General features: G+C 45.0%; 1 protein-coding gene across 1 annotated transcript in view; it reads left to right on the top strand.

Moving 5' to 3' along the window:
* Positions 1 to 7500, top strand: part of LOC122256233 (clavesin-2) — a 59540-nt gene that overhangs the window by 638 nt on the left and 51402 nt on the right. The window lies entirely within an intron of this gene.

Genomic DNA, 7500 nt, shown 5'->3' with positions numbered 1-7500 from the left:
ATATTATGAGTATCGATTTATGATGTTGGTTTCTATGCCACATGTAATGTCACTGAGTCCAAATGGTGTGTTTTCGAGCACAGGAAAGATAAGATGAGCATCATTATAATTCATTTTTATTTAGGTTCATCACCCAAGAACTGCTGTAGGATTACACTATTTGTTGTTCGTATCTTATATTAAAACATTACTTCAGTCCCCTCAGTAATCTGACTTATGTTTCATAGCAAGTGTAATTGGTTGGACAGAGAACAAAGAACACTGTCATTAAAAGTGAAGTGGTTTAGGCACAAGGGGATTACATGCTTTGAAGAATATTATTTTTAATTGAATATGTTTTACACGAACGAGTCACCCCCTCCCTCCCCTCTCCACCCCACCCCCCACACGCTAACACCTATTTGAGCTCCCCCTCCCCCCTTACCTCTCTTACCCCTCCCCCACGTACCAGCACCCATTTGAGCGCCCCCTCCCTCCCGCGAGTGCCATCCCCCCTTCCCCCCCCCTGGACTGCATCAAGTAGTTTTGTCTAGCAATGCCAAAACAAAACAAAAAAGTGGTCTGTGCTTATACACTTTTTCCCCTCCTCGCAAAAGCAATTGAAAACTGCTGCCCTCTTTTTATAGACGCAAAAACTCATGCGAGAATGTTGCTGTGAATATTATACCACCAATAAAATTGATAGATGGTTGCAGTCGAAAGGACAACATGAAATGAAATCGATCGCGGTCAAAAGATTACTACATTACAGCCATAAATATAAAAAAGTAGAGAGACATAAACTTTGTCGACAACTGCGGCGGCGAAGAATATTCGTGGACAGGAACGAGAAAGAAATCGAGTTTATTTGCCCACCAAACGAGTCGCTTCGGGTTGTCGGAAACACTTGAATTCTTCTTGCTCACTGCTCATTTGCATGTGTTGTTTTCTTTGGCCTTTAGAAAGAGAAATGGATATTGATTTCATTATGTCACGCAATGGAATCGGTATAGGATTTGTCTGGGGTCCTTTTGTACAATTTTCTCCCGGCGATTATCGTCTCCGGGGCAGTTCAGCAGGTGTTATGGTTTTAAGGCGCTGTTGATAGCGGGAACCGGCGAGAGAAGAAAGAATTTACGACATTTGTCAGATGTGATGAAACGCCGCCGGGGTTGAATGAGCAATCGTGGAACACCCAGCGCTGGTTTAACCCGTCTGTTGATGATCGAAGAAGTGAAATTAAAATTGCAATAGGTGGAAGTAGACGCACAGATACGCGTGACTACGACGTTTTGAATAGCAGGACGAATAGAGCAGTCGTCGAACAGGTAGAACCGAGTGAGAACGGGAGGAAGGGGAGGGAAGGGGGCGGTGCGTCAGCGCGGCGGAGGCAGAACAAATCTGGATCGAAACAATGGTTTGGCGTCTATGGAAGAGCTATGTCCGGCAGGGAGCGAACGCACGCCTGGGGATCCGGTTTAGTACTTGCATTGTTATCGTCGTCATCATTGTTTGCGTGAGTGACGTTGCCATGGAGCGCGTTTTCAAATGGCCTCCGAACTTTGATTAGAACTCTCGCTGATCATCTGTTCATCTGTAGGTCATAACTCGAGCGGCTCTACGATCTCTCTCTCTATCATAATCACGAGGGAATTTTGCGGTCATTGTCCCAGCATTTATGATACGATTTTTTTTGACAACGTCATTCACAACTATATAGATATGTCGTCACAATCTGCCCATATTACGATCACCATCCTCACAATCACGAGGGGAATATTGCGGTCATTATCCCAGCAGTTTTAACGTGATTTTTTTTATTATACAACGACACACTCACTGTGACGCGGCTGCCGTCATGCAATGGCCGGAGGCGACCGGAGGAGGAGAGGGGGATGTTTGCAGAGGTGACGAGGCCTCCGGTAGGCATTTATTAGGACCTCCACGATGAAGGAGTTGAGGGAATGAGGAAGGAAGAGAAGGAGAAATAAATGGAGAAAGAGAAGGAGAAGGAGAAATAAATGGAGAAAAAGAAGGAGGATGAGAGAGGAAAATATGATGAGGAAGAGAAAGAATAAACAAGAATGAAAATGAGACGTGGATGAGGTAGAAGAAAGAGTGGGCTTAAGAAAGTGTTTAGAAATGAAGAAAGATCAAGAGGAAGAGTTACCAAGAGGGCAATAATATGAAGAAGAAATATAGAAAAAAATACGAAGAACAAGACAACAGAAAGAAAATAATGAAGCAAAAAAGAGAACTAATAACTAGAAAGAACATAACAAGAAGCCATAAAAAAAACATGAAATACGACAACAAAAGCACATAGCGTGACATAACAGTAAGAGTTGTAGACGTGATGTACAGTATCCTTAAGAATAAGAGAAAAAAGCGAAGGATAACCTTGGCACGTTTCCTGTGTCGAAGGAACGTCCTTGTTTCGCGTTTTTGGTTGTTTTGGGCTCGGCTTGTGTTGCCGCGCTCCGGATTAAATATTTAGGAATGGCTTTCTAAATAGTCTCGTTTCCCGTTTATTTTCGGGTGTATTTTCTTTCATTACCGTTTCTTTTTCTTTGCTTTTCTCATTATCTGCTCTCCTCTCTTTTTCTCTCTCTCTTCTCTTTTTCTCTCTCCTCTCTTCTCTTTTTCGCTCTCCTCTCTTCTCTTTTTCGCTCTCCTCTCTTCTCTTTTTCTCTCCTCTCCTCTCTTTTTCTCTCCTCTCCTCTCTTCTCTTTTTTCTCCTCTCCTCTCTTTTTCTCCTCCCCCATCTCTCTTTCTCTCCTCCCCCCTCTCTCTTTCTCTCCTCCCCTCTCTCTCTTTCTCTCCTCTCTTCTCTTTCCCTTCTCTCTCTCTTTCTCTCCTCTTCTCTCTTTTTCTCTCCTCTCCTCTCTCTTTCTCTCCTCTCCTCTCTCTTTCTCTCCTCTCCTCTCTCTTTCTCTCCTCTCCTCTCTCTTTCTCTCCTCCCCCCTCTCTCTTTCTCTCCTCCCCCCTCTCTCTTTCTCTCCTCCCATCTCTCTCTTTCTCTCCTCTCCCATCTCTCTCTTTCTCTCCTCCCATCTCTCTCTTTCTCTCCTCCCATCTCTCTCTTTCTCTCCTCTCCCATCTCTCTCTTTCTCTCCTCCCATCTCTCTCTTTCTCTCCTCTCCCATCTCTCTCTTTCTCTCCTCCCATCTCTCTCTTTCTCTCCTCCCATCTCTCTCTTTCTCTCCTCTCCCATCTCTCTCTTTCTCTCCTCCCATATCTCTCTTTCTCTCCTCTCCCATCTCTCTCTTTCTCTCCTCTCCCATCTCTCTCTTTCTCTCCTCTCCCATCTCTCTCTTTCTCTCCTCTCCCATCTCTCTCTTTCTCTCCTCTCCCATCTCTCTCTTTCTCTCCTCTCCTCTCTCTCTTTCTCTCCTCTCCTCTCTCTCTTTCTCTCCTCCCCCCTCTCCTCTTTCTAGTTCTCTCCTTTCGTTTCCACTCCTACCCCCCCCCACCCGAACACCTGTGAAATCGGTGGCTCATTTGCCAGGTGCCACGCTACACGCACTGGCACCGTGGAGTGGCACCCAGGGGGAGTGGGGGGTGGGGGTTGATAAGGTGTCACTGTTGGAATGAAACGGTGCGAAGGGGAAGGGGAAGGGGCGGGGATGGTGGGGGGGTAGAAGTCTATTTATAGATGTGAAGTGTTCGGACAGGTGTTTAACGGTGTTTGGTTTGGGTCTGTGTTCTGGCTCTATTATTTTGATGCTTTTCATTTTCATTCTTTTTCATTTTTTTCAATATTTTTTTCTGATTTTTCATTTCATTATTCGACCTTTGTCTTTATTTTTTATTGCTCTCTCCTCTTCTCTTCTCTCCTCTCTTCTCTTTTTCTCCCCTCTTCCCTTTTCTTTTTCTCCACTCTTCCCTTCTCTTTTTCTCCATTCTTCCCTTCTCTTTTTCTCCTCTCCCCTTCTCTTTTTCTCCTCTCTTTTCTCTTTTTCTCCTCTCTTCCCTTCTCTTTTTCTCCTCTCTTCCCTTCTCTTTTTCTCCTCTCTTCCCTTCTCTTTTTCTCTTCTCTTCCCTTCTCTTTTTCTCTTCTCTTCCCTTCTCTTTTTCTCTTATCTTCCCTTCTCTTTTTTTCCTCTATTTTCTCTTTTTCTCCTCTTTTCTCTTTTTCTCCTTACTTTTCTCCATTTTCACCTTTCCTCTCTTTTTCTCCTTTTTTTCTCCTCTCTTTCTCCTTTTTCTCCTCTCTCTTTATCTCCTCCATATTCATATACCTATAGATACACATACACACGTATTTGTGTGTGTATATATAAAGAGAAAGAGAAAGAGATAACTTCCTTTCTTTCATGCTTAATATATTTAAGTATTTATCTTTCGCTCACGCGCCCCTTTCCCACGTCCATTCATCAAGCGCTATCACTCTCTCTCTCTCGCAGTTAATTAACCAGATGCTTCACACGCCAATTAAGGCTCGTGCCGAAGTACTGCCAGTGAGTACGTATGCAAATGGAGAGAGATGCTAAATAGCGAGAGATCTGGCGGGGATGCTGATGCTTGTCACCTGTTGATCTCTATTGTGAGGAGGGTGGGAGGGGCGGAGGGTGGGAGGGAGGGGGGAAAGGAGGGATGGAAGGAGGGAGGAAGGGAGGGATGGAAGGAAGGAAGGAAGGAAGGAGGAAGGGAGGGGAGGGAGGAGGAGGAGGAGTAGGGGGAAGATGAGATTCAAGGAGAATTAGCAAAGAGGAATAAGAAAGCGGAAAGGCATATTGAAGACGAGATAAGGGAAAGCTGAAAGAAACGTAACGAGGTAGTAAGAGAGAGAGAGATAGAGAAAGAGAGAGATAGAGAAAGAGAGAGATAGAGAAAGAGAGAGATAGAGAAAGAGAGAGATAGAGAAAGAGAGAGAGAGAGAAAGAGAAAAGGAAGAACGACAAAAAAGGGAGAAATAGAGAAACAAAGAGAAAAATAGATATGCAGTGATTGATTAGGAAATAAAGATGAAATAGATGAGAAAGATAAATATTCGTGTGAAGGGAAAAGACTAGAAAGACAGAAAGAGGAAAATTGGTTGATAAAGAGAAAGATGAGAATAAAAACGAAGGAAGAGGTTAAGCAGAAAGAGAAAGATATTTAAAGGGAAAAGAACTGATGAAGTTGATAATCATCAATTAAAAGATGAGATAGATCCTATAGTAAGAAGAGATGAAAAAAAACTATATATATATATATATATATATATACATATATATATATATATATATATATATATATATATATATATATGTTATATATATATATATAGATAGATAGATAGATATATAAACCCGAGAGAGATTTGAAAAGAGGGTGATAAGGAAAAAGACGAGAAAACAAGAATGAGAAAGAGATGAAAGAAATATTCTTGAAAAGGTGAAGTGAGGGACGGAAGTGAGCCGAATTGGAGTTCAGGTGTGCGGCCGATGGCAGATGTTCGCAACAGACGTCCTGACAACTGCACCGTCAAATGTTTGTGAGTGCGTGTGCGTGTCTGTGTCTGTGTGTGTGCGTCCGTATGTGTACCTGTGACTGTTTGTGTGCATGTATGTATATATTCTTAAGCATGTGATTGCGTGTCCCAACGTGTATGTATGTCCGCGGTAGCCTGGGCTCATGTTTATGTAAGTCTTCGTCCATCCGTTCGCGTATGTATGTGTGCGCCAACATACACATTACCATCTGCGTGTTTGCATCCGCGTACACACGAGGCACCGAGCGAGAGTGAATCTGCCGCGCGGTATGTTGATCGGTGAATGCCACTGAATGTCAGCTGGTTCCGCGCCGGCCGCAATGACTCCTGGAATCACGCGGCGTTGATGGGACTGGAATTGGTCTCGTCGGCGAGGGAGATGATGAGACGCCAGTTTTCAGGGGCGGGTGGGGGGGTGGGGGGGACCGCGGCTTTTATTAAGTAGGGGGGGGGGATAGTTCGTTGTATGAGGTTCGTTATAATGACAGTGAGGGAGGGAGGAAATTGCCCTTTAATTGGTTTGTGTGCGTGGGTGTTTGTGCGTCTGTGGTTGTGGTTGTTTGTCCTGAAGGATGATGGTGATGGTGACTGGGCTGACATTTTGGGACGGCGTGACGTGGCGGCGATCGCTCAGCATTTGTGGTTTTGCGAGCGATGGCTTTTGTCATGGTCCAGGTAGTTCATTCTCTCTTTCTCTCCTCCCTCCTTCCCCCTCTTCTTATTCTCCTTCCTTCCCTCTTCTTATTCTCCCTTAATCCCTGCCTCCCTCTTCTTATTCTTCCTTAATCCCTGCTTTTCACTTATTCTCCCTAACCCCCCTCCCTCCCTCAATCTTCTTTTTCTCATTTCTGTCTTTCCCTCCTTCTCTCTCCCTATCTCTCCCTTTGCCTCTCTTTCCTTCTCCCTCTCTCCCGGTCTCTTCCTCTTCATTCTATTCTACTTCTCCCCATTTCTCCGCGTCCCACATGATCATATATTTATCTCCCGAATCTGAAGCACGTCTTAACACGCCACGGACCTTATTGAACACACCTTTTGTGTTTTGCGGGAAGCCACTTTCTTGGCCCGTTGTGACTCACGCAATTACCTCTCCCCCTCTACCTCGTTACCCTCCCTCACCCCCCCCCCTCATTCCCCTCAACCTCACCCTATCTCAACCTTACTCCACCTCATCCTTACCCCACTGTCGACCTCACCCTCACACCCCCTCATCGCACTATCCTCAATCCCACCCCCACATTATCCCCCCACGTTGTCTGCCCATGCCCCCCCCCCTACCACAGCCCCCCTACCACAGCCCCCCTCAGCCAATCTCCTAAACAAAAAAGGGGGAGGAGTTGGAGGGGGCAGAGGGTGAGGGTGAAGCCGTGAGTGTGTCTGACACGATAACGGGTGACTGCGTCTTATCGTATGGCTTGGAGTGCTTGTTTGCTCTCTGTTTTTTAGTGTGTGGGGGGGAGGGGGCGTCTTGTTTCGTGTCTTGGGTCTCGTGTCGTGTTTCGTGTGAGTGGATTTTGACTTTCGTGTGTGTGTGTGTAGGGTGGGGGGGGTCGTGTGTGTAGGTCGTGTGCTTTGTGTATTGGGTCGTGTGCTTTGTGTATTGGGTCGTGTTTCGTGTCTTGGGTCTTAAGTCTTATTTCGTGTGTCGTGTTTCAGGTGCCATGTGCATTGGGTCGTGTGGCATGTTTCCTGTGTCATGTGATCTGGATCTTTCTTGTGTCATATTCCCTGTCGTCTCCTAAGTCTCTGGAGCCCTTTCTTGTATCTGTTTTCTTGTGGCCTATGATCCGCCTGTGCCGTTTCTTGTTTAAATTGTCCAGTTTTATTAGCCTGTGTCGTTTATATTGTGTCATTCGTCGTTTTTACGAGTCTCGTGTATCGTATTTTGTCGTGCGTTTGAGGCTTCTTGTCTTTTGTCCTGTTTTTTCTGCGTTCTTTTTTTGTTATTTCTTGTCGTGTATTCTGTATTTTTTGTTCCATGTTTATAGTCGTCTTTCCTGTTCCTGATATCGAGTGTCTTCTGCCATGTTATTTTTACGGTGTTT

The sequence above is a fragment of the Penaeus japonicus genome, unplaced genomic scaffold (genome assembly GCF_977035675.1).
Source record: "Penaeus japonicus unplaced genomic scaffold, GWHDUDI00000001_assembly GWHDUDI00000029, whole genome shotgun sequence".
Classification (NCBI taxonomy): Eukaryota; Metazoa; Arthropoda; class Malacostraca; order Decapoda; family Penaeidae; genus Penaeus; species Penaeus japonicus.
The sequence above is the reverse complement of the archived record's forward strand: the minus strand, read 5'-3'. Positions and strand labels throughout refer to the sequence as shown.